The 27735-nt window shown below is 42.6% G+C and overlaps 1 protein-coding gene across 6 annotated transcripts in view; it reads left to right on the forward strand.

The window, feature by feature from the left end:
- The window catches only part of CREB5 (cAMP responsive element binding protein 5), a 402224-nt gene that overhangs the window by 120218 nt on the left and 254271 nt on the right, over positions 1-27735 (forward strand). The window contains exon 1 of one of the 6 annotated variants that reach the window (XM_045495176.1): positions 21753-21829. The exons of the other annotated variants lie outside the window; for them this stretch is intronic. The gene's annotated coding sequence lies outside the window, so the exon portion shown is untranslated. Of the gene's footprint in view, positions 1-21752; positions 21830-27735 lie in introns of those variants that run through there. 6 annotated transcript variants of the gene reach the window in all.

The following is a 27735-nucleotide window of genomic DNA, read 5'->3' on the forward strand; positions in this document are numbered from 1 at the left end:
TGATATAATTTATACCTGTTTTTCCCCCTTGAATAGTCTTGTTAGAGGGTGATCAATTTTGTCAGTGTTTGCCAAGGAAAAAACTGTGGCTCGGTTTTCTAAATTGTATATTTATTTCTTATTTCATGGAATTCTACTTTTATTTGCATTACGTTTCTTCTACTTCCTTTGAGTGTAATTTGTCTTTTATTGGTAACTTCTTGAGATGGATACTTAGATCATTGAGGCTTTAGCCATTCTTCCTTTCTAATTAAATAGTTAAAAATATACATAATATACATTTCCTTCTAAGCGTATCTGTAGCTATATCTCATGAGTCTCGATATATTTTTATTAATATTCAATTAAAAATATTTTCTAGTTTTCATTGTGATTTTATCTTTAACCCATGAGTTATTTACACACATGTTATTTCAAATTTCAAATGCTTGGGAATTCTCTATTCGTCTGCCTGCTACTGATTCTTGCTTGATTTCATTATGATCAGAGAACATATTCTGTATACTTTTAATTCTCTGAAATTTGCAGATGCTTGCTTTATGTAGCTGAAAATTAATAACCTGCTATTGTATTTTACTTTAACAGCTTTATTCTGCCATCTTTTAGTATCCCCACTGGAAATGTTGCTGTATACCCCACTGACAAGTTCTTAACCTCTCAGTGCCTCAGTTTCCTTGTCTATAAAATGGAGATAATAGTAGTGTTTTCTGGGACACGTGGGTGACTCAGTTGGTTTGGTGTCTGACTTCAGCTCCGGTCGTGATCTCATGGTATGTGGGTTTGAACTTCACATTGGGCTCTGCACTGATAGCACAGAGTCTGCTTGGGATTCTCTCTCTCCCTGTCTCTCTCTCTCTTCCCCTGCCCCACTCTCTCTCTCTCAAAATAAATCAATAAAAGCTTTTAAAAAATGGTAGTATTTTACTCAATGAGGTTTGACATTAAATTTGGTAATACATTAAAAATTTTTACGGGTGCCTGGGTGACTGAGTCGATTAAGTGTCCAAATCTGGATTTTGGTTCAGGTCGTGGTCTCACAGTTCATGAGTTCGAGCCCAAAATTGGGCTCTGTGCTGACAGCATGGAGTCTGCTTCAGATTCTCTGTCTCCTTTTCCCTCTGCCCCTCCTCTGCTTGTGCTCTCTCACTCTCAAAAAATAAATAAGCATTTAAAAAAATTTTTTTTAAAAAGGAAAAGTTTTTAGAACAGTATTGGGTACATAGTCAGTAAAAACAATAATTAATTAATTAATAATATTACTGATTATTGTGTTGGATCTAATATAAACATCCCCTGTGTGTCTGCAGTGCACTGAGCCTGCCTGCTGTCGTTTGCTGCTAAACTGTAAGGCATGTGTTTTAATTTTATTTACGTCTCACAGCGTTCTGGAGAGCTAGGTACTGTTCTTATAGGTACTATTATTATCTGTGTTTTGCCAAGAAGAGGATTAAGTGCAAACGAGGTAAGAAACTTGAATGGAAGTCTCTGTTTCTCAAGATATTAGCATCAGCCTGTTCTCTAATTCACATCTATATTATTAGCTCCTATTTTATCACATACCAATAAAAGAAGTCATCAACTTTGCAATCAAGTGTTTTCGTGATTGATATCTTTGTCAGTTGCTCCCCATGGATGTCTAAATCCTTCAGGCCAGGGGACTTCTCTTCCCCAATTGGTAGGTTAGCCTCAACTCAGCCACTCAATTTTCGTCTGAGAAAGGCAGGGTCCTGGTGAGCTGAAAATAGGTCCAGGTTCCCAGCCCTTAACATCTTCCAAAGACAAAATCCGCCGTCATCAGCTTGTGGGAACTCAACAAATGGTGGTTGATGGACCGTCATGGTATCAGTTCTGAAAATAAGCACAGACATTTTTGGTTACCAGCCCACCATCACCCAAGTCGTAAAGCAAGTGAAATCAACATTCTTTCCCATTCATTGGGCATAAATTGTTATGGCTGTTTCCAAGGATGCATGGTACACGTGTAATGTGGGGGTCTTTCGGGGAAATTTGACATCAAGCCGAGTCCTGAGAGGCCAGTTTGTATTTTCAAGGAACATTGAAGGCTTTAACATATTTTATAAAGGGCATTTCCAAAATCATATTGGTGCCAGTTTATTAACCTGTTTTATAATAGGGAGCACCTAGTTTCTTTACTTAGGGTGACTTCAAGGGGGCTGGCATCATTCTTCTGAGGATCCTAAATCTCCTTGGATGCCCCATCGTTGCATAATTTTCTTCCTTTAACATGTCATCTCGATACTTTGTTTATTGGTTCTAATGGACAATCCCTTGGGAAAGATAACATTAAATTTCATTAATTGTTCATATTGTGGGTGAATGAGTTTTAGATTGGCTCCTCAGAGTGTGTTTTGGTTCAGATTGAGAAGGGGAAGGGGAAAGGGGGAGGATATAGGTATAATGGGCATCTCTGGGTTTGGAAGGGCTAGGGGCAAGAGTTCCTGTAGTTATGAGGCTGGGCATGTGAAAGCAGAGGAGGCTTCATGTTTTGCCTGGAGCTGCCACTGCCCACATCCTACCACCCATCCAGATGCCATTTAGTTAGACGATTGTCGTCAGCCTTTAGCAGTAACGTTATGATTGTCATGTGTTTCTATGACAAATTGCTCTTTTTCTGGTTCTTTGGTTGCACATAGGTATTCCTTCTTGGCTTTAGATAGCTCTTAGGGTTCTTGGCTTTAGATAGCTCTTAGGGTTGTCTCTGGTGTTAATGGCAAAGAAGAGTTGAGAACAGGAGAGTAAGGTGGGATTTTTGGAGTGTCAGCAAGAGGGGCGCCTGGGTGGCTCAGTTGGTCCTGACTTCGGCTCAGGTCATGATCTCGCAGTTTGTGAGTTTGAGCCCCACATGGGGCTCGCTGCTCTCAGTGCAGAGCCTGCTTTGGATCCTTTGTCTCCCTCTCTCTGCTCCTCCCCTGCTAAAACAAATCTGCTGATGTCCATGGCACCTTGAATGCTTGCAACTGTCAGCTCTTTAGTGTGCATACCAACTATCAGTTGTATTTATTTTCAAACTGTCAGTGCTGGTTGTACCTATTTTGGTAATGCCAGAACTTAATTAAATAATGTACACATGAATAAAGTATGAGCATGAAAGGAAGGACCTCATTGGAATGCTTGCAAAGAATACAGGAGCATCTCTTACAAACACTATCAAATTGAGCATCGGCAAAAACTGTAAGAGATCGTGAATGTATTTGTGGAAATACAGGCAGGTCCTGCACTCAGGTGGTTTCTCAGTGGTCTTTGAGTTCTTGCAGCACTGTTAAAGGTCTAAAGCTAGAAATCATTGGCTGTAAATTCAGGGTATGGTTTATGCAAGAAAGAATAGGCAGAACTTGGGGCGCCTGGGTGGCTCAGTCGGTTAAGCGTCCGACTTCGGCTCAGGTCATGATCTCGCGGTCCGTGAGTTCGAGCCCCGCGTCGGGCTCTGTGCTGACAGCTCAGAGCCTGGAGCCTGTTTCAGAATCTGTGTCTCCCTCTCTCTCTGACCCTTCCCCGTTCATGCTGTCTCTCTGTCTCAAATAAATAAATAAATAAATAAATAAATAAATAAATAAATAAAGTTAAAAAAAAGAATAGGCAGAACTCAACCAGCAGAGCCATATTCCAAAAAGGTATTGGCCCTCCGCTGGAAGATTGGTGGGGCATAGGTGTTGATACATTTTAAGTTAACAAGATGTTTAAAGCATACGCCTATCATTTTTATGGTCCTTCTCCCTCTATTCAACTTTTTAGTTAATCAGCTACTACTCTCAAGGGCCTCTACTGTAGTTTAAAAGCTCCTTGCTGTTCTCTTCATGTTGAACTCAAAGGTTGCTGTCATCTCGACCATTCTTTCTAGTTTCTCCTGAGAGTCCTACGGTACAACCATGGTCCTTAACTTCTTAGTGTCTCTCTTAGGGCTACTTACAGTTTTAGCCTGGATGATCAAAGATGATAAATACAGATGATAATGCTGCTGACACTATAATTGTAGTAACATGTGGTAAGGGCTTCATTTGTAGCTACACTGTACGCGAAGCGTTCAACTAATATTATCTCACTCAGTCCTCACAACAACCAAAGAGTAGGTGTCATTACGATTTCCGTTTACTAGGCAATTGAGCACAGAAAGGGAAAGTAGATTGCCTAAAGTAGCCCAGTGAGTAGATGGTAGAACCAGATTCTAACCCAGACTGAATCCATACCCTGTGCTCATAACTATCGCACTCTTTATTTTCAAATATCTTTTTTTTTTTTTAATTTTTTTTTCTTTTTTTTTCCAACGTTTATTTATTTTTGGGACAGAGAGAGACAGAGCATGAACAGGGGAGGGGCAGAGAGAGAGGGAGACACAGAATCGGAAACAGGCTCCAGGCTCTGAGCCATCAGCCCAGAGCCCGACGCGGGGCTCGAACTCACGGACCGCGAGATCGTGACCTGGCTGAAGTCGGACGCTTAACCGACTGCGCCACCCAGGCACCCCTCAAATATCTTAAGTCATTTTTGCTGCTTTTTATGTTCACGGCTCCTTTGGGGGAGGCAGGGATGCTGGGGAGCAAAGCTGACCACCCGCCAATGTTCTTTTATGTCCAGAAGGTGATAGAACACTGGTTGTTTTCAGACACTGTGTTACCTGTGAACAATTCTGTTAAATCTTATGAAAGAGACAGTGTAGAATATGCAGCATTTTGCACTTAGACCAATAATGATTAATGCAGATGGTCATTAGTGCATGCTCGTGTGTGTGTGTGTGTGTGTGTGCGCGCGCATGTGTATGCAAGCACATGTGCATATATGTGTCCCCTTTCCCTGCTGCTAATGAGGAAGTGGCATTTTAGTGCCCTTTTGTGCCACTGTGCTTTTAACTGCTGTTAAGATAAGGAGTAATGTCTCTCCAGCTGTACATAATAGTGTTGTAATTCCGTCAAGGGGCTTGGATAACTTCATAAACCCTGACAGAAAAGCTTGAGTGGATTTTCATGTCACCATAACACCAAGATGGAATTACAGCCTTAATTTACTGGGTGTACATTTTGGGGGGTACATTACTTAATGTTTAATCCCGTTAAAAACAAATCAGCTGATGCCATCTGGCTATTTCCATTTCATAGCGCATCCCAGCCTCCTCCCCACAATTTTGGATCTTTGTTCTCCTTCACCCTGCCTCTTCTGATTACGATTTTCCTCATCATCCTCATTACCCTGACCATCACCGTGATGAGTGTCTTGTATCCGTACAACTTTCTTTTTAGTTTACAGGCCAGTTCCTCATACACGATCCTGTGAGCCTCATAAAACCCTCAGTACTTGCTTTTTTCTTTCCCCTGGAACATCTGAAATTTAGTTGTGTGTGTTATATGGAACAAATGTCTGTGGGCCATTTTTTCAGAATAAAAGCAATGCGTGCACATTGAAACTTTCAGACAGTGCAGGAAGGCATAAAATGAAAAGTAAAGTTTCCTTTCCCTCTGCCTTCCTAGAATGCCTCTCCCCACAGGTGATCCCTGTTAACAGTCTCCTTTTATATCATTCCAAAAATAATTATTCATGCACCATAATTTATAGCATCCCAGAAAAAATACTATGCATTTGTCTGTCTGTCTACTCATTTATCTCTCTCTCTCTCCTTTTTGTCTTTATCCAAAGGAGATCATTTGCCCCTTGCCATTTAAAAATACTTAATTATGTACCCTAGGCATCATTCCATATCATCACAGGCAGCCTCCCATCATTCTTTGTAGCGACCACATAACCGTGTCAGTCATCCAAAAGTCTGTTTTTCAGATATTATTTTAGGTCATGAAATATGTGAGTAAAGGATGCCTAAGTTTGAAGAGATGGGCTTTCATGAGCCCCATCTTGTCAGGACCGATCTCAATCCGATCCACTGGAGGAAAAGGAAATTGATGTTTTGTGTTGAAAAGGACTGCCTGCGTTTTGTGTTTAATATAAAAGTGGAGCATTCTGAAAATGTCATGCAATGCCACGTTCCTATGTGGCTAGTAGCAGTCGAGACAAGGAGTGGGCAAGGTGTTCAGGGAGGCGCCCTGGACCAGGTGCCTGGAGACCAGTCATATAACTTGGAGCCTTTCTGGGCCCCCATTTTGTTTTTCGGGTGTGGGAGGGTTCATTTATCTAGGCCTCAGTTTCTCCATCTGCAAAATAGGCCGGTTTGGTAGATCTAGTAGAGACACAATGAAGGTTAGGAGAATGGGCTTATTTTGACTTCTGGCTCCATCGGTGATTCGCCATGTTGGGCAAGTTACTTAACCCATCGGGGCTCAGTTTTCTCACCTGTAAAGTGGGATTAATCATGTCTACCTCATGTGGGGGCGGTGGTCATTAAATAGGGTGGTTATTTTTGCCTTGATAAATGGTGAGTTTTCTGAGTACTCTAAGGCTGCTTCACCATCTTCAGCTGATGAAGTAACTTTCTTTGGAAGTGGCTAGATTTTTAACGGCTATTATCTTTTCAGGACTTAGTATTTATCGTTGTCCCATAGACTTCAAACTTCTAATATAAAGGAATTGACTTTGAACAGTGACTTATAGGAACCAGTCTCATTGTTTTATAGTTACATATTGCTTCTTATTTTCTCTCTCACATCCTGGCATGTGGTGGGCGCTTTTTTTTATAATCCTGGTTGATCCAGAGATCTATGAGCTTTGGATGTTGTGTCGGAATACTTGTTACAGAAGGCCTTCAGTGCATTCATTCTTAACTCTGGGAGAAAGGTCTACAACCTCAGATGTGTGTTCCAACCCGCCTTCCAAAGCTCTAGTACTTTCTTTCTTTCTTTTTTTTTTTTTTTTTAAACAGAATAGCAGTCCAGCACAGATTTCCTAGCATGCATGACTTTTTAATTTAACTTTTGCCCTAATAGACTTCCTGTGAGGTGATGCATACTCCATAAAACACAGAAGCTTCAGCAAACGGACACACACTTGCCTAGTACTTTGCAGTATGTTAAAAAAAAAAGGGGGGGGCCATATATTTTCTTAGGAAAACAAGTTTCTTCTGAGCACAGGTCTCCTAAGATAAACAGTGCGCTCTGGGGAGATGTACAGGATAATGCCCAGGCTCGCCTCTGCACAGCCCCAAGCCTGCAGAACTGTCATTTGGAAAGTACACTGTTGCCTCCAGAAGATACGGCCCCGAGCTTGAAGCAGAGGAGGGAGTGTGGGGGCGGGGCAGAAAGATCCATTAGCCTAGCTGGTGTGCAGAGGCGGCAAGACACAATATAAATCTAGGAGCGGCTCTGTGTGGTGAATGCCCCTGCCGGAGTTAGAGCAACAGACAAATTAGCATAATGTAATTGGTTGGCAGGGTCAGCCCCTCTCTGTGAGCATTAGCCATGCGGATGGTAGGAAGAAGCAGATAAAAGATTGGGGGGGGGCAGCATTTTGTCTGTCACCATGAAGAAGGAGCTTTCATTTCAGCACTACATAGATCAATTATTGCAATCCTGGAGACAGCCTTCTCTTCAAGTTAGTAAAGTTCGCATTTTTGAAAACTTCCTTCCTTAAAAACAGAATCTAAAAGGTCCACTTCACTCCTGCTGTCAAAGCCAAAACCCCAACCAAACAAAATCAAACAATATACGTTAAAAAAAAAAAATAGAAGGAAGTTTTTTTCTTTCCCTTTTTTTTTTTTTCCTCCTTCTACTAACCTACTCACTCCACTGATTTTTGGCAACTCTTTCTGGAACTTCGAGGACAACGTGTTATCTTTTGACTGGTATGTCTCTGGGTGATTAATTTGTTTAAATTGCTTCACTCGTTGCCTACTTGGTGTGTAAGCACTACCTTATCCTTTCGGAGGGACGCTAAGATATATTTCTTTGCTTCTGACCTAAGCATTAATTACAGGAGCCTATGCAGAAGAAGAGGCAGGAACACTTCGTTGTTCCCACAGTGGTGTTATACCTGGGCCATTCAGCTGCTCGTGTGATTTTCAGCAATGTTCTGAAGGCCATTCTGAAAAAACATAGACCATTCCCTGCTGCCAGCGTATATTTTTAAAATTCTCTTTTACTTCCTTTAGCTTAAAGTTTCTTTCAAACTTCAGGTGCCGACTTGAGCTAATCAACACTGTTCAGTAATTTCTCAGATCAGAGTACTTTGTCGTCACTGGTTTGGGAAAACCTCCCCTTCGTTTCTCTCCCGGGTCTTCAGTTCCCACACCCATGCACCTCTCCTTCCATAGCCACCTAGTCCAAAATATTCATCGTGTGTTCTTCCAATGCACGCATCCTTATAAAAACATCGTTGTGTGTGCTGTTGAATAGCAACGCGCTATTCTGCCGTTAGTTTTCTCACGCGACACTGTTGTAAAGGTCTGTTCTTGTTGCACACTTCTTTGTTGTTTCTAACGGCTATATGGCATACCACATTTTGTTTTCCATTTATCAGTTGGTGGCCTTTTGGGTTGTTTCCACTTTTCAGCTATTAGGAATCGTGTTGCTGTGAACACTTGGGTACACATTTTTGTATGGATATAGTCTTTGTTCCTCTTGGGAATGTGCCTTGGCATGGAACTGCTGGGTCCTGTGGCAGCTCGATGTTTAGGGTTCTGAAGAATGGCCAGACTATTTTCCAAAGTGGCTGCGCCATTTACAATCCTAACAGTTTGAGGGTTCCAATTAGGGTCCATTATTGCAAGGCCAGTCTATATCACTGGCCTCATATGGGGTCAGTGATCAAGACCTGGTGATTGGAGGGAGAGGGGATCTGCATGGAGCTTGTAGATGTGGGCTTCAGTCTCTATGACAATGATTCTCAGCTAGGATCACCTTACCCCATCTCAATAGCTCAATTTTAGGGTTATTTTACAGGTAGTTGTCCGACCAATTTTGTCCACTGAAAATAACTGAGCTGGGTGGGATTGGGTGTCGAGAAACCTGAATTCAAGCCCTGATTTTGCCACTTATTCTGTGATATTGAGTAAATTGTCTGTCTTGGCTTCTTCATTTGTAAATTGCATGCGTATGGGGACTACCCTAGGGGCAGACAGAGCTGTGGGTGGGAAGAAAAGAGGGGCAGGTTGGGGGCCAGAGCTAGAGGCTAAAGATAGAGCCCTAAGGAGTTGAGGTTTGTTAATTAATTTAAACCTGACCTTACAGGCTGTTGTGATTGTGCATTTGTCAAGGTAGGAGGCGACATCTTTATGAATTGATTTGTGACTATAAACAATTCAGTCATGTGGTATATAGACCTTCATCTGTATTCTTGTCTTGCACCCCCAAAATAGAAGGGGGCTGGGTTGTGACCATGATCTTTGTATAGACCTGCATGAGAATATAAGGACACATAGCCTATGCATATTTAATTTCCCTGAATTGATCCTGGTTGGTTTTCAGAATGACCACAGAATGACTATGATAGCATGTGATTCCTAATTCCCCATATCAACACCAACACTAATAATAATCCACATTTCTGTTTTATGCTGTTCTCATTTTAATTTGCATTTCCCTGATTACTACTAGTAGATTTGAACATCTCTCCATATATGTTTTGGACATTTGGACTTTCTTTTTTTTTAATTCCTATTCATATTTTGTATTCATTTTCTACTGGGTGTGCTATCTCTTTCTTGTTTATTCTCGGGCTATATACATGTTGTGGGAGGGGGAGCCAATGATTTTTAAATTGTAATGGAGTCAGAAAAAACAGGAGCTTCTTAAAAAGTCAGCATTACTCTCTCTCTCTATGGTATATATATATGATATATATATCATATATACATATATATGTATATATGTATATATGATATATATATCATATATATACATATATACATACATATATATGTATATATATGTGTATATGTATATATATGATACACATATATATGTATGTATATATGATATGTATCATATATGATATATATGTATTTGAGATATACATCTATATGAGGAGAGAAAAGAGAAGTATATAGTGAATCATCTCCAACGTAGATTCCAAGCAGTCTACTCTTTATAATTACATAGATTCAGAATGTGTCTTTCTAGACTGCTGCCTTTCAGTTAAGATCATGTCCTGTTGAGATCAGTCTTGCCTTAAACCCATGTGAGTGTGGAAGAGATCTCCCCTTCACTCTCTCCTCTTTGCCCCTGCTCTCAGGAAACAATGTTTGCAAGAAGTGGCAAAGATGCTATTGGATATTGTGGGGCATTGCTTTGTTTGAATTGGGGGCAGGGAAGTGAAGGCCAAATCATTCACAATAATTTCTTCTGACGTCTCAAAGTTCTATGTTTGGCCAACATGACTTCCTCAGTCTCCCCTTTTGGAATGATATCTACTTGTAGTGTTTGTCTCTCCTATTTTATCTTTCTCTGTAGGTCAGGGGGCCACATTTTCCTTTAGTTTATATTGCCTCGTCCCTTAACAGTGAGTACACCAGTGATTCTCATCCCACGGAAGTACTACCTGCTCTGAAAGACTCATCTTTAGTTCCTTGTTGAAGAGCTCCCTGACTGCACCAATCAACAGTCACCTTTTTATCCTCAGTTTCAGTCGGGACTTCCAGAGAAATAGAATCAATAGGAGATATTTGTCTGCCTCTCTATCTCTGTCTCTGGACAGAGAGAGGAGAGAGGACGTAGAGATGGAGGAGAGGAGGGCCTAGGAAGTTGGAAGCTTATAAAGCAGGCTGGCAGACTGGAAATTCAGGGGAGAGTTGATTTTGTATTCTTGAGTCCAAGATCTGTAGGCAGGAAATGCAGATAGGGTTTCTATTTTGCAGTCTTGAGGCCAAATTCCTTCTTTGAGAAACTTCAGTCCTTGTTCTTAAGACCTTCAACTGATTGAATCAGGCCCACTCACATTATGCAGGATGATATGCATTATTCAAAGTCTATTGATTTGGGGGCACGTGGTTGCTCAGTCAGTTAAGGGTCTGACTCTTGATTTTGGCTCAAGTCATGATCTCACAGTTCGTGAGATTGAGCCCCGCCTTGGGCTCTGCATTGACAGCACGTAGCCTGCTTGGGAGTCTCTCTCTCCTCTCTCTCTCTCTCCCCCCTCCCCTTCTCGCACTCTCTCTCAAAATGAATAAACTTAAAAACAATGTTTATTGATTTTGAAGTTAGTAAAATTTTAAAAATGCCTTCATAGCAGCATCTAGACTGGTGTTTGACCAAACAACTGGTCACAATTGTCTAGCCAAGTTGACACATAAAATTTACCATAATCCCTCAGGACTCTTGAACCACTCATTTAGCCTATAATTGTATGCAGGCTAGTAACATCTCTTGCATTGTCTGCTTTTGGCATTTAACTTTGTAATCATATAAGGATTGTCTTGCCAACTTCTTGAAGATAGGGATCATATCTTATACTTCGTACGGGTTTCCCAGAGTACCTAGTGGGATGGTACGCATGTCGGGTCTAAACAACTTAATAAGTATAAAATCATCTCAGTAGTTATTTGAAATAAATAATATATGGATATTGAAATATAAAAGAATGCTTTTGTTTTATTTAAAAATAACCATAATCACTTGCTAATAGGCTGTGTGCCCCTGTTGGATGCTCCACACTTCCCAAACCGTAGAGTCTGATTAGACAGAACCACCCTTGTTTTCTGTTCCACATTTGTTTTTGCATGGTATTTACTCTTTATCACAGCAACCACCAAAAATCCAGCTTTGCAAAGTTGTGATATACTCCAAAGGAATGTAGCGTGATCTAATGTTGAAACACTGACAACCTCGGGTTGTGCAGTATCCAATGGAGGTCAAGTATTGCCATGTTTCCCTCAAACTTGAGAAGCTCAGTGCAGCATCTGAGGCAGCTAGGCACACAGTTTGGGAACTGCAACTGTAGACATTAAATGTGACTTATTAGATCAAATGTTATAATCTATCAAATCTAGGAGGAGTGGGAATTTCTGATTTGTACTTAAGACTGAAATTTCTCGGGGCACCTGGGTGGCTCAGTTGGTTAAGCGTTCGACTTCGGCTCAGGTCATGATCTCGCGGTTTGTGAGTTTGAGCCCCGCATTGGGCTCTGTGCTGATGGCTTGGAGCCTGAAGCCTGCTTTGGACTCTGTGTTTCCTTCTCTCTCTGCCCCTCCCCTGCTCATGCTCTGTCTCTCTCTGTCTCTCAAAAATAAATAAATGTTAAAAAAAAAAGAAATTAAAAAAAAAAAGACCGAAATTTCTCTTTGAGGGATCACATGCTAGGATTTATACTTGTACACCTAGCTGTTCTTCACTTCCGTAGGAAACTATATGCCTGTATTCAGGATAGCATTTCTCCCCTCTTCTCATTTCCTGTCTTTTGAAATACATACAAGTTGCTATTTCTTTCGTTGGTTCCTCGTCAACGACTGTGTTTGCCAAAACAGCCTGGTGAACAACGTTGTTTACGCCATTGGATGCCTTTTGTTTTTGCAATGTCAACTGCCTGTTTTATTTTGGTCATTAATTATTATTAAGTATCCCGAGCATGAGAAACCTCATGTAGTGCAGCACCTACGTATGGGAAAGAGAAAATGCTGTTGTCTCATGGAGGTTATACACCGTGATAATTGTCATTTCTGATGGTTTGCTTCCGACCTTCAGCCACCTGTGAGCCAGCCAAGGGTCACACGAATTAAGACCCCAGAGGTATCAGCCACTTGGTTGGTTTCTCATGCCTGTTCTCTAGCCTCTGCAGTGGATTTTTAATATCTTGGCCTTGGGTTACTTTTCTGAAGAAGTCTCATGACATCACTAAGCTTCAGGTCTGATGATATTTTAGTCCTACTTTATGTCTCTTTTTTCTAATAAAGATTTTGCTCCTGCTGCTTCTACTGTTGTTGTTGCTGCCCTTGATTCTCCTTCTTCTTCTCGTCCTCCTTCTTCTCTCTCCTTCTTCCTCCCGCTCCTCTTCTCCTTTCTTTACCACCACCTTCTCCTTCCCTTTGTTTTACTTATTAACACATCCACTCTTTCCCTTGCAATACTTCAGCCCTGAAGAGATAAACACCAAGCCGTTGAATAAATGGCTATAGCAACTGGAGTCAGTCTCCCAGGTCCCTGGATCTAGAACATTTTTTCCAAAGGACGGGGAGATCAGGAATAGGAGCACTGTCTGGTTGTGGAGGTGGCTTACATCAATGTCTGAATCAAGATGGCCATCGTTGGCAATTTTTTTTTTTGCTTTCCAGTTTAATGAATGACTCTGTCAGATGCTGACCATGCTCGCTCACTTCTGTCCCTTCTGCCTTCCCTAACTCCTTTCCCGGAGGGCCACCCCATTCCATCTCTCCCACCAGCGCCATACCGCCTTGACTTCTCCACTTGAATTTTGCATTCCATTTTTGACTCCAGCCCGTAAAATGTTCTTGTCGCCGTCCCCAGTCAGGTGGATGCTGCCATAACTCCTGTGTGATATCAATAACCCACGCCAGTGAAGCCAATGAGGTAATTTTCCCTGAAGCTCTAAATATAATTTAACAAGTTAAACACTGTAACATTGTGGTGAATGTGCTATTAAGGGACTGTAAATTGCTTACAAAGCATCAATAAACACAGTGCCCTAAAGCGAGGGGCTGTTAAGACTTTATAATCTAAAGCAGCACTTGGAGTATCACCCTGAGGCTTTAGCTTCACGTCAGATAAAACCAAAGCGGCTGAAGTCTTTAGTTGATGCCAAATGTACGTAGGAACACAACAAGCTTTAGGGGGTAATTACTTTTCAAGTGCTTGATGTGGATTTTCTGGGAAACACATCTGTTATCAAATTTGCCGATGATTAATATGATTCTTCCATTTCCACAGAAAACAGGGGAAGTCAAGTTGATGGTTACAAGTGCCAAGCCAATTGGTATGTGGCCCTTATAGATTCATGCTGTGTCATTTTCTTGGGATGAGAACAAAAGTTTCAGTATAATCTACTGTCATACCTTGGGTTGTACCCTATAGGATTATGTGTGTCGAAAACTATTTTGTGGAATTAAATTATCTTCGGTATTGTTGAAAGGGTGCAGGGTTTTAAAAGCTAATGGCCTCTGTTGCAGGTGAAATAATTCATATGCTAGATTTTGCAAGGCCTAAAGCTTCTTTCTCCTTCCTTCCCCTTTCCCTGATGTGCACCCGACCATGGTCAAATCCTTCCACAGGACACACTCCTTCTGCAATTCCTTCCCAGGTTCATATCCTCAGCCAACTGGTGACTAACCCTTTTTGTGTTTTAACTGTTGTCCAGAGTATTTGGCCTAAAGTATTTGCATTTGAGTTCTGGAAAGCTCTTAGCATTTTACAAATGTTACCTCATTAATCACACAGCCATCAGACTGACAGTGTTTGCCTTATATTAAAAGTGGTGGAAAAAAGAAAAGTTCCGAGTGGCCCAGAGACCTGACCAAGGTTGCATGGTGAGTTGGGGGCGAGAGAGAGAGAGAGAAAGAGAGAGAGAGAGAGAGAACGTATCATCTCAGGCACTCTTCCGTCCCTGAGCCCTCACACCCTGTCACCGCCCAACACCATTCTCTGAGGGTAGGGCCTTTAGGTCTGCGGGATTTCAGGGTTACCTTTGTGATTTGGAACCGTTCTGTTCTTTACTTCGGACTAGCCAGCTGAGTTGTATTTTAAGGCTGAACAAAAAGCCCCTGAGCAGGATTAAAAGGTTTCTTTTCTTCCTTCATAGTCGGGACCATCCCAAGACTATAGGGAGTTTCTATCTTGTGCCTTTGGGCTCTAGTATGAGATACTAATTCCCTGATGACAGACAGTAACTGTAAGGGAAGGATGCATCACCGGGGTTCACAACAACACGCAGGATGCTGTCCATCTACCAGTATTGCCAGGTAGCAACTCAGCACTCAGCTGCGCAGGCTTGAGACTGTCCCTCTACCTTTTCAGCCTCCTCCTTCAAGCTGCATTCCGAGTTGTCCTGGGGCTTTGTCTGCTCATCAGGATGCACCAGGGTTTCTGCCGCCTGGGCGCGTGAGCAAAAAGGTGTTGGGAAGACGGTGGAAGGAGGGAGACGATGCAGGAATATTTGATCTGGGCTTCACAGCCCACTCGGGATGGCTTCAGTCCTGGGGCTCCAGGAATTCATTCTCTGTGGTAAAGTGTAAGGTGGACAAGAGCCAGGGAATCCCTCTTACACGAGGATTACTAACCCGGTTTCCAGCTGGGAAGCAGGTCTCTGTCCAGGAGATGTTTCCATCGATGCTAGTCATCCAGGCTTGCTCGTCCTATGTCTCTAAGCACTGTGGGCACGATTCAGTTTTCTTTCCTGGATTTCCTCATACCAATAGGAGGCACTCCAAGTGGGCTACTTACGTCTCGATGACAAATGATAAAAACACTAAGATCAAGCAGTTTTCTAAACACAAACTGCTTCATCTTACTTGTGAGTGGCTGTAGTTAATTTCCAAATTCTGTAGCAGTGTGGGACACCCCCCTTCTCACCCATCCCTAATTTATTTCTTAAAACCCAGTCCAAATATATCATGGGAGATGCACCATGACTTGCCTTTCTTTCAAGTAATGCATTTTTGTGTAAACATGTTGTTTATGAAAGAACCTTTTACGGATGCTTGGTGTTGCCTTTGCTCAAGAAAATACATTTTAAAAGAATTCTCCCCAGCCTGGCATGTAATGTTTCATTAGCCAACATAACCTTGTTTATTTGCTTTTTAAAATTTTATTTGGGAAAGGAAATCAATTTGCACCCCTGACATGCTGCCAGGTTCCTGTTTATAAGCACACAATAGGCAGCTCGGAGGGGGCAAAAATATATAGTTTATGATTTCAGCATTAAGTATGACGCAATCTGTGTACGAAACCGTAGAAGCAATAGTGTTTTCCTGTCCCTGCAGCCACGCTCTGCAATGTTAGCTTTTTATCAGAGCGTTATCCAAGTGTGCACAGAATGAATGGTCCTCATTGGGCTGGGCACTTTAAGTGTGAGGGAGAATTGTCAGGACAAAGGGAGCTCTTTGCCGGGTTTTGTTTTTGTTTTTGTTGAGAAAGTACTTTGAGCAACTGGCGGGGACCCCGCCTTATAACTGTGCCGTGCTGGGCTTTCGGGAGGCTCCATGTGTTCCTTCCACGCAGTTCCGAGTGACCTCAGAACTTCTGCTCTCAGAGATTCTGACCAGCCGCAGGGAGGCTGGTAGGGCCTGAGGGCCAGTGTGTTCGTCGTCAAGGAGAATCCCTTCCCCTTCACTCCAGATCCCTAATGGTCATTCCGAGGAGATGGGCATCCCTGGGCTTGACCCTAATTCTTGCCTCTTTTGAGTGCCTGTCAGTTTCTTGCAGCCCCAAGATGAAATAATTCATTACCTTATTAGTCCAATATATTGAGGTCTGAAGTGAACATGAACTAAAGTCACTTCTTCCACTTTACAGGGGTGAGCTCTAAAATCATTCATCGTAGCCAAAAGAGCACGGAATGAGGAATCAAAAGATCTAGACTCTTGTCCTATTTCTTTGTCCACTTAGATGTGAACTACTGGTCTGGTCACATCCTCTCCTCTGGCCTCCGTTTTCTTTTCTGTTGAGTCAGGGAGTGGGATTAAAGGCTGTTGATGGGGACAGATTCTTTCAAATCTAAAGTTCTGAGAGCGGGTTCTTAGAGGTTTCATTTAAAAAAAGTCTTTTCCTTGAGGTTGGAATTTCTTTTTGCCTGTTTGCCCAGCCTGCATCCAAGCTGGATCTCCTGTTTCAGGTTTATCCGTCCAAAGTCAAGGGACTCTATTCCTAATGAAGGTAGAGACATCATCCCTCCTTTTTCCTGCCCCAGTTGCCACTGTTTCCATAATTATCTTAACTTCGGTAGATCTGCTTTTCTTTGGTTCCTTTTCACCTTCCTATATTACCACTGAAACCTGACCATTAAATCCTGTACATTAAAGAGTTTGTAGCTCCGCTGGCCAACATCTCTTCGGTTACAGACACCGTACCTGGAGGCGGGACAGGGTCCCTTTCTGTCCCACCCTGCCATTCAGAGCACCAGCCTGTAACCTTGGCCTCTTACTGAAGCCCTGAAGGGTTTTTTCCAGTTTTTAAAGTGACTCTTTATTTGGCTGAGCATGCCATGAGCTCTAGATATGCTCTGTCTTTGAATCTAGAATGTTCACATGAGTGAACCAGGGAGGGAGGCTGACTTGAGGGAGAGCTTGAATACAAGGGTAATCTTTCATTATTCATCTCTGCTAGTAATTAGAAGGCACTACTAAATAGATGTAATTGGATTGTGTCACAAAAATTAAGATAAAAGGCCATAAGCAATTCAACCTCTTTCTACCACTGGCCAAGCATTCCTCCCCCTTCTCAGCCTCCACTTGAATTTTGTTCAGCCAGTGGTAAGTAGCATTGTGTGTGTGTGTGTGTGTGTGTGTGTGTGTAGAAAGTTTCCCCAAATGTGGTCACCATGTGCCAGAAAGGTAAGTTTTCTGGATTCCCTCTACACAAAGTTACAAACTAGGGATGAAATAGGTCTTTTCCCTCTGCTGCCTCTGGAAGAGCATGAAAAAGGCCTTCAACAAGAAGAGTTCTTGATGATTTTAATGCCAGTCAATGGAAGGGAGGAGAGGAAGGGGAAAGAGGTTTGTTTTAACCTTGTCAGCCCTTCTTCAGACATGGAGCCTCAACCTTCATCAAAAGTGGAGATAGGACAGACTTTTAGAATCAGTCACCTGGGTGGCTCAGTCTGTTAAGCATCCAACTTCTGCTCAGGTCATGATCTCACGGTTCATGAGTTCGAACCCCACATTGGGCTCCGTGCTGGCAGCATTGAGCCTGCTTGGGATTCTCTCTCTCTGCCCCTCCCCCACAATCACTGTCTCTCTCTCTCTCTCTCAAAATAAATGAATAAACTTTTAAAAATGCTTTAAAAAAAGAATAAATGGGGTAAAATATAAGACAAGGCATCTATAAGGACCCTGAGGCTTTGGGGTCTGGTTTTTCCTATGCCAGCAGAAGGGAGATCAGATTTATGCCTAAACATTGTCATTTCTTCTTTTTTTTTAAAAAAAAAAAATGTTTATTTATTTATTTTGAGAGACAGCACAGTGGAGGAGGGACAGAGTGAGAGACACAGAATCCAAAGCAGGCTCCAGGCTCTGAGCTGTCAGCACAGACAGAGCCTGATGTGGGGCTCGAACTCAGGAACCACAAGATCATGACTTGAGCTGAAGTTGGATGCTCAACTGACTGAGCCACCCGGGTGCCCCATTGTCATTGTTTCTTAAAAAGGGAATGGAGAGTTAATTAGCTACCCACAGACGTCAGTATTATGTGTAATTGCAGAACTAACTTATGGGCAAAGATGTTTAATCAAAGTGAAGATAATATAAGAGATTCAAATATTTTGTGTTTCATCTTTTGCCCTGAACATGCCTTTTACCAATGGTTACAAACCTTTAAAATGGCTCTTCATTCTCAGATTCTATTTGACTTTTAAGAGCAGATTTAAATTTCTTTAATTTCATCCATAGCAGTTGGAAACTATTTCATAAAGCGATACTAAACTATATACGTGTGAAAAGACATCTGAGAAACATTTCTTTATACATGGGCTATCTGCAGTTAGACTTTTTAAAAAGTAACCAGACAACATTCAGATATTTAAAAAACAAAAACTTGGGGCGCCTGGGTGGCTCAGTTGGTTAAGCGTCTGACTCTTGATTTTGGCTCAGGTCATGATCTCTCGGTTCGTGAGTTTGAGCCCCGAGTCGGGCTGGGTGCACGGACAGCATGGAGCCTGTTTGGGATTATTTCTCTCCCTCTCTCTCTGCTCCCCCACTCCCCCAGATAAATAAATAAACTTCAAAATGAAATAAAAAAACTTATCTGGGGAGCAAAAATAAACACACATATATATTATCAGCTTAAGGACATATCAACACAAAGGGAACGACATGAAGCCTGTCGTCCAAGGACGGACTTACTAAAGGCTCCAGCAGTTTGGGTGTGGTTCTTACGTGGGTACCTGACTCTCCTGAAATCTCATCTTTATTTTAGATTTAGAAATATTATTTCTTAGTCTATCAAATAATCAGTGATTTGTCCCACCTTGAGGTTGTCAATAGAGCACAAGAGGATGAAAATGAAGATGGAAATACACAGGATGTCCAAGTGATCAAAGAGCAGGGACCCATAGATTTGGCGGTCTAATACAAGAGTGACAGGTTGCTGGGGGAGGTCATCTAGATATAGACATTTCATTGGCATTAGTGCTTCTATTTAGCCAGCCAACCCATAAATTCTGACTGTCTAGAGTAGAAAACTGCACCTTCTACGTGTCCTCACTTTCCTGCCATGCAGTAACTTCGGTGGAAAAGAGAATTGAACTCCGCGCTGTTATGGCCCTATGGTACGGAGATAGCAGGTGCCAATTTCTTCCCTCTGTGACTCCCACATAGCAAGTTGTTCTTCTTCCAAGCTCAGTTGTTTCACCAGGAGGAATGTAGACACATTGGAAGCTGTGGCCTAAAAGTGAGACCTTGTTTTGAGGGTGTGTAACTGGGTTCAGAGGAGCCGTGCCTGCCCCAGCTCATCTTTGTGGGGTGGAGCTGGGTTACTTGGGTGCACTGTGGGACAGGCTTCACTCTGCCTTGTATTGTTTTTATCAGTCCCATCATGATTTGTTAAGCACACGGATAAATGCAGAGCCAGTTCAGCTAGTGACAGTCCTGTCCTTATATGGTTTAAATTAGAGAGGAAATAAAGCTACAGATAACATTTCTTTTTTTTTTAGTCATGGTAGGTGGGGTGGAATGCAAACTGTGTTACTGCATCCTAGTGGGGTTTCTGATCCTTTGGATCTCTTGCATATCATAATGTGTGTGTGTGTGTGTGTGCGCGCGTGTGTGTACATGGTGTGTATACATATATAGAGAGAAAATATCTGGAGAGATAGAGTAAACTATTAGTTTTTTTCTGTATGTTGGGATGATGGGTGATTTTGTTCCTTCCCATGTATTGTTTTTCCTCACAAATTTTCTCTAATAAGCAAGTATATTGCTTGTGAAATAAAATAAATTTAATCAAACATACTTGTGCTAGATATTTTCTCAGTGTCCATCTGGGCCCATTTTCCCCCTATTCCACCCTGCGGTCTACCCTGAAAGGCTGACCTTTAACCTGTGTTTTCCTGTTGGATTTGGGCCAGTGGCCATGAACTACCACAGTAGGTTCCAGAAAGGGAGAAAAGGGGACCTGGGTGTCTGTTCTCCCAGCTGCCTCAGTTAGTTGTCTTCTTTGACCAAAGGTCCCAGGTCCTGCCAGATGGCCTGTCCACACAGCTCTCTCCTCCCTGGTCTCCTGCTAACCTGTCTCTCTCCTGAGGTCTGGTAACCTCTCCCTTCTCTCAACTCCTATAGGCCTAGGAACGCTTATTGGCCCCAGGGTACTGCAATGTGGCTGTGGCTTCCCTGCACTCTGCCCACACCTTTGCAAATAGTTTCTTGATTAATCAGTCCTCAAGTTACACAATTTCAGTGTGCTGTTTCCTTTTGGCATCCCAAGTGATATAGTAGTCAAATTTTCTAATTGCAGTTATACATTTATCTGCAGCAAGTTTGCCCAGAAAAACTAAAGCGTCAGTTTCTTGGGGCGCCTGGGTGGCTCAGTCGGTTAGGCGTCCGACTTCAGTTCAGGTCATGATCTCACGGTGCGTGGGTTTGAGCCCCGCGTCAGGCTCTGTGCTGACAGCTCAGAGCCTGGGGCCTGCTTCAGATTCTGTGTCTCCCTCTCTCTCTGCCCCTTACCCACTCTCTCTCTCTCTCTCTCTCTCTCATTCTCTCAAAGATGAAACAACATTAAAAAAATTGTTTTAAATAAAAAAATAAAGCATCAGTTTCTTTCTGGGCCTAGAATTTTATCAATGCTGTGAAACAGTAGTGTCTGGTGGTACAATAGAGTGAAATGAGATTTTAGAAATTAAGAAATGTGAAGGCTTCAAGACTGGTACAGAAAAATGAATTCATGACTTTTATTTTATTACTTTTTAAATTTTTAAAAATGTTTTTATTTAGTTTTGAAGGAGAGAGAGAGAGAGAGAGAGAGAGAGAGAGAGAGAGAGCATGAGCGGGGGAGGAGCAGAGAGAGAGGGAGACAAAGAATCCAAAGCAGGCTCCAGGCTCTGAGCTGTCAGCACAGAGCCCGATGCGGGGCTCAAACTCCTAGACCATGAGATCATGACCTGAGCCGAAGCCGGACGCTCAACCGGCTGAGCCACCTAGGTGCCCCGTGAATTCATGACTTTTAAAGAAGTATTTTCAAAACATGGCATCCACGGAGAAAGAGATAAGAGAGATTTCTAGTGGTTCAAAAAGAATAGAGTCATTGGATTTTGTGTCTTTTTTTTTTTTTTTCTTTTCTTGCATATTGTCTTAAGAATAGGGATCAGAAGTAGTTTGGTGCTTTTGGAATGGAGCAAGTGAGGAAGGAATGGATGTCATGATGGGAAAGGATGAACTAAGTAAGGGAAATGTGGATTCAAGGAAGTTGAGTTGTCAGTTTAGAGTGGCCAGCCTCAGACATAAGGCTCATTGGGAGGTAACGTTTGAGCAGACATTTGGAATTGGTGGCAGAAGGAGATGTGAGGAGAAGGAACCTTTTCGGGGGGTGGGGTGGGGAGGGGGGAGCAGCCAGTGCCATGGCTATTGTATGTCTGCAGAACATTGAGGAGGCCGGTATGTGTCTAGAACAGAGCGAGTGAGGTTAGGAGTAGTAGGAAGTGATGAGGTCAGAATGGTAATAAGTGGTATAATGTAGGTTTGGGAATGTACATTGTATGTGCTGTAAACATGGAAACCGTCTATCTCATTGACCCCCATTGCACTTCTCTGGACTCCTAAGGACCCAGAGAACCCAAATGACTGGTAAGAATTCTTATTTTAAAATTTGCTCTTGGGGCACCTGGGTGGCTCAGTCGGTTAAGCGTCCGACTTCGGCTCAGGTCATGATCTCACGGTTTGTGAGTTCGAGCCCCACGTCGGGCTCTGTGCTGACAGCTCAGAACCTGGAGCCTACTTCGGATTCTGTGTTTCCTCCTTTCTCTGCCCCTCCCATGCTCATGCTCTGTCTCTCCCTGTCTCTCAATAATAAATAAACGTTAAAAATTGTTTTTTGAAAATTCGCTCTCAATATTCAGGCAAGATTTCCAGAGGCTTCTTTTGAGGACTGTTGCATCCAGTTGTGGCCAGTGCCCCGATGCACACAACAAGTGAATTTCATTTGGTATGGTCAAGGTAAAAATGTTATCTCTTTCTGTTAGGATTTCATCAAATAAGACAGACTCAGTCTCTCATTGATTTCCTGTGTTGCATTATATCATTTGGGTTTTGGTCGAAGAGTTAACAAACACCAGTCGCTGTGATTCAGTTTGCTTGGTAGCAATGGCAGGTGGAGGGTACTTGTCTTCTAATAAAACATCCACTTCCCTGAATTAATATTGATCACTAGTGCAGCATAGCAGTAACTTACGTTTGTGAAGGTACTGAACAATTTACAAAGCAAGGCCATTCATGGCAAGCAACCTGACGGGTTCCACCAGAAGTGAAACAAAGTGCAGGCACTCTTATTCTCTATTGTTTCGGAGGAGGAAGTCTATCTTGTAGCACATTTTCCTCCCCACTGAAGATCACATTTCTATTTCATGTTAAGAGCGAGGCTGTTGCCAAATATTCAGGAATGCAGATACTCCACCAATGCTCCAGGCAGGGGAGTTTTCAAGCAGATTCATTTTAGCAGCCAGCCCTACCCTCCAGCTCTTTTGGCCAGGAGAGAAGAGCCGAGGAAGGGGGGGCTTTGGGAGAGGGAAAGGCAAAGTCTCTTCTCAGAACTATAGTAGATCATGAGCAGCCCTGAAGAGAGCGCTACATTGGTATTTCTGGTCATTCAGCATAAGTATTTGATTCTCTTTGAAATGCTGAGGAAACAGACCATCAGCATCCTTGTGGTAGTTTTATATTCACCCTTACTTTTGGTAATTTCACACGTTCTGGTAAGGAAGGAAGGGAAATACGCTTAGTTAATTCTAGAATGGGCCATTTGCCCCGGGTGTGGCCATACCAGGTTCTTAGTGTGTCTCTTCAGCATTTCCCTGTGTGCTCAGTGCCTCTTTCAGGATATTCGCGAACCTTTTCTTCCCCATGCTGTACAGAATGGCAATGCCATTGGTGCCATTCGCTTCCCTTCCCCTATACACCCCAGGACCCTAGTTTCTTGCTTGTTTGTAATCATTTCACTTTGTCTTCTCCTGTATGTTTTCCAGTTGCTTAGGGGGGCCTGTCTTGCCTCACTTCAACCAGTGATTTGAATTGACCAAACGCATGGCAATTTGAGGAGACTGTTAAGCTGTGTCTGGCCTCTGTTGGTATGACTTATGAGGATTCAAGTCAGCAAATGTTATCTCTCTGTATCTCAGGCTTCAGACGACCGTGTGCCCAATGAGAGGAAATTGTAAATTGGTTGCTCTTTATTATATCATCACCTCAGAAATCCTAATTCATTTGTCCATTCGGTCACTGGTTGTCTAGTTCTGTGTCGGCACTGAGCTGGGCACTAGCAATAGAAGAGAAAATAAGACGGGCCCTTTCCCTTCCAGAAATTTATAATAGGTAACTGGAAATAATAATGATAAAAGTATAGGGGCGCCTGGGTGGCTCAGTCGGTTGAGCGTCCGACTCCGGCTCAGGTCATGATCTCAGGGCCTGTGAGTTCGAGCCCCACATCGGGCTCTGTGCTGATAGCTCAGGGCCTGGAACCTGCTTCGGATTCTGTGTCTCCCTCTCTCTCTGCCCCTCCCCCGCTCATGCTCTCTCTGTCAAAAATAAATAAACATTAAAAAAAAATTTTTTTAAATAAAAAAATAATGATAAAAGTATATATAACTGGAAATAATAATGATAAAATAATAATAAGATGATAGTGATAATATATAACTGGAAATGATAATGATAAAAATCACACCTTATGACACATGCTATAAAGGAAAGGTTCGGGGTACTGAGGTAGAAAATAGTAGGAGGGTTTTTTTTAGTTAGAGAGGTAACATTGAAAAGGTGGTATTTAAGATGAACCAGAGGTTGAACAGAGGAAAGCGATCTTTCAAGAATGAGGGGATGTCAGAGGAGAGGAGAGCAAGGGTGGCAGGATAATACATATGTTATTAAAGCTCTTTTCAAGCCATTCTGTACCTTAACTTCATAGTTCAAAGGAAGCCAGGGAATACTATCCTCATTTGTACTAGAGAAAAACACTGTATCTATCAACCAACAGATTTATTGCCTAGAGGATAGGATTTAGCTAAGCAGAGAGGAAATTCCAGGCCTGGGGAATGTACCTGCAAAGGTGTGAAGGGGAGAATTTGAACTCATAAGTTGTGTAGTGAGTAGAGAAGGGTGGTCAGAGCGGAGGGCTGGCACAGGGGACAGGGGTAAGAGATGGGGCTGGATAAAAGAGCCTTTGAAGGCAAGGCTAAGAGTGGGCTTTCACGGTGTAAGCACTGGGGAGCCCTGGGAGGTTTTAGAGTTAAGGTATGCCATTGGGAAAGTGCTGATTCATACCAATTAATTGGACTCTGCGGTCTGGAGTGGCCTGGGAGGGACCAGAAGGGTTGAAAGCCAGGAGAACAGTAAGAAGTTATAGCGTGGTCAGGGTGGAAGGTTATCAAACTGGAGCTCGTGGGATAGCAAAGAAAAGACAGATGTGGGAATCAGTATGAAGGCAAAATCAACAGACTAATAAGTCAAGCAAGATCATGTGCTTAATGGTGGAGCTCACATGTAGGTGCAGACCCATTGGCTAGCCCTTCACCCTTTAGGCCAGCGCCTAATCAGCTCTAGAGGATGGGTCTCTGTTTCTATTGCCTGTGTGAGTAAAGGTGTTTTTCAGATTCGTTTGTTTTTTATCCCTCTGTCTCCTTAGATTTCCATATTGCCTCTGAACTGTAGGTCTTCTGGGAAAGTTGGTTCTTTTTCTTTTTTCTTTTTTGGGAGCACTATAGTTGCACTCCCTACACGTTCACTCAGCAAACCTCCATGTGGCAGGTATTGTTTTAAGCCCTGGGGACAGCCACGTGAAATCAGAAACTGTTCCTGTTGTCAGAGTCTTCACAGCTAGAAGGGGAAGACCGATCTTAAAAATAAACAAATACACCAATGTGTTATCAGAGCTTTGAAAGAGGTATTTATGGGATAAAATGGAGGACCAAAGAGTGGTTAATTGCGTATAGAGGCGGCGTTACCGTTGTTAATGATAACAGTAATGATAATTAAAGTAATGGTTACTAAAAAGTGTTGGGCATTTAATATGTCCAACATTGTACTAAGCTCTGCATTGGCATTACTTAACTAAATATTTATGAAAACCTTACCGGGTATGGTTGTTCCTGTTTAACAAGTGAGGAAAGTAAACCAAAGAGATGCAATAGACTTGCAGAAAATCGCCACCATTCATGTATTCACTGAAAAATTGAATTTATTGCACATCTGCAAGGTGCATATCAAGGAGCAGACACTGGCTGTTCTCAGGTGAACCTGGCATATTCCCTGGTCCAAGTTTGCTGGAGGAAGTGCTTGTGGAAATCAGCCAGGCTCTTTAATGGCAATATGGAAAAGGTACCATGAGAGCACAAAACAGGGAGCAACTAATGGGGCCAGAAGCAGTGGGAGAAGGCTCCACAGAGGAGAAAGGTGCTGGATCTCGGGTTGACCGCAAAGAGGAGATATCATGTGCAAAGGTGAAAAAGAGACATGAAATGGAATGAATAGTCAAGAAGCATTGAGGTCTGTGTGTGTGAACGGGAGGGAAAAGGGTAGAGAGGATGAGTTGCCAGGAGATGTTACAGAAAAGATTGATTGGAATGAAATGATAAAAGCTCAAGTCATATGTCAGAGGTATGGCCGGCAGAAGTGTTCAAGTAGGCTGGTGCCACGGTTTCTTGGGGAAGACTCTTGAGAAATGAGGAACTTTACCAGGGAGCAGTGAGTACAATATCATTTTCAGGGGCATTAGAGGAGTCTCTGACTTCCAAGATATCTGTGGATGCATCAACCACAGAGATTTGCTCAACTAAAATTCTAGTAACCTGAACGAAGTGGCATCATTTCCTTCCTGTTAACCCATATGATTATATTTAGCGGAATTAACCGAGACACTAAAGCAGGAGGTGAGAGCAGAGACACAGACACTCCACGGCACTGAGAGAATCTGAACAGGAAGGAGCAGGATCTTTGAGAGACACCTGAAAACTGTTTCTCACAGTCGAGGGTGGCACCTGAGAAGACATTTATTGTCTTGAGCATGTTACTACGGTATTAAATGAATAGCTATAAAATGCTTACAGGGATGGTTCAGGGCTCTTTTGTCTAAACCCAGTATTAGAAAGGATGACAGAGGTCTGGAGTTGGAGGAGAGCACAGTCCAGTCAGATGGATCTTGCTGGTCCGTATCTTGCAGACTCAAGTCTAGAACCTCACTCGGGCCAGGCCTTCCACTTCCTGGGAACGGGTGAGTGTGCTAAAGGCCACTGAGGGTCATATCCATGCGTGAGCTGCTTTTCTACCCGCTGTAAGGGAAGTTGCCTTGGAAATTGAACTTGATCCAAACATCAAAGAAATTACCTCTTTCTCAGCCTTTTGCTTAATCCGTGGAACTATTGAGGAAGCTGAACTTCATCAGAGAATGAGTGAGTGACGGTTGGTTGGTTGTTTTGGTAGTTTGGTAGGAGTATTCGTTCAACAGTTTTTAATTTTTTTTTTTCAACGTTTATTTATTTTTGGGACAGAGAGAGACAGAGCATGAACGGGGGAGGGGCAGAGAGAGAGGGAGTCACAGAATCGGAAACAGGCTCCAGGCTCTGAGCCATCAGCCCAGAGCCCGACGCGGGGCTCGAACTCACGGACCGCGAGATCGTGACCTGGCTGAAGTCGGACGCTTAACCGACTGCGCCACCCAGGCGCCCCTCAACAGTTTTTGAAGTACAGCTTTCCTCCCTAATCTTAATCTGCCCTGTTCCTTGTAACCCAGTCTCAAAAGACCTGTGCAGGCAATATGACATTAAGACAAGGGTCACGAGTCAACAACTTAGAAATGAATTAATGGTGTATCCCAGTCTTTTCTAGGTATGAAAATGGTGGTGATGACACTGCCCCAAGTTAGTGGTAAGACAGATATATTGTAATTCTCGGGATCCCATACCAGCATCAATTAACCATTTCTTTTAATGTCCCTAGAAAGGATAGCAGGTACACTTTATTTTTTGCCATGTCATTTTCCACTAGAAAATATTTTTACAGCAAGACTATAGAGGCAGTATGGCTTAGTAGGTAAGAATCTGGACTCTGAAGCCAAAGGGCTTAGGTCTGAGCTCCTTCACTTATCAGTTGGATGACTTTGAGCAAGTTACTTAACCTCTCTGTGCTTCAGTTTCCTCCTCTGTAAAACGAGGATTAATAATCCTATGTGCCTCATAGACTAATAAGGACCAAATGAGTTTTCTGCCATATGGTATTGCTGTATAAGTGCTAGCTATTATTAGTAATATTTCTATTAAAATCAGTCATGGGGAGTAGCCACCCAGAATGAACCACTACTCTCTGAGCCTCACGTTCGGAACTATACTAAAAGAGAAGAAGTACACACGTATGCTGTCAGCACTGTGCTGGAACATCCGTCCTCTCATGTGGGGCTCACTGCAACCCCTAGAGATAGATGATTATCTCTATTTTAAAGATGAGGAAGGTATGGCTCAGAGAACTTAACATGCCCAGGTGCTATTGAG

This window comes from Leopardus geoffroyi, chromosome A2, assembly GCF_018350155.1.
Source record: "Leopardus geoffroyi isolate Oge1 chromosome A2, O.geoffroyi_Oge1_pat1.0, whole genome shotgun sequence".
NCBI classification, from domain to species: domain Eukaryota; kingdom Metazoa; phylum Chordata; class Mammalia; order Carnivora; family Felidae; genus Leopardus; species Leopardus geoffroyi.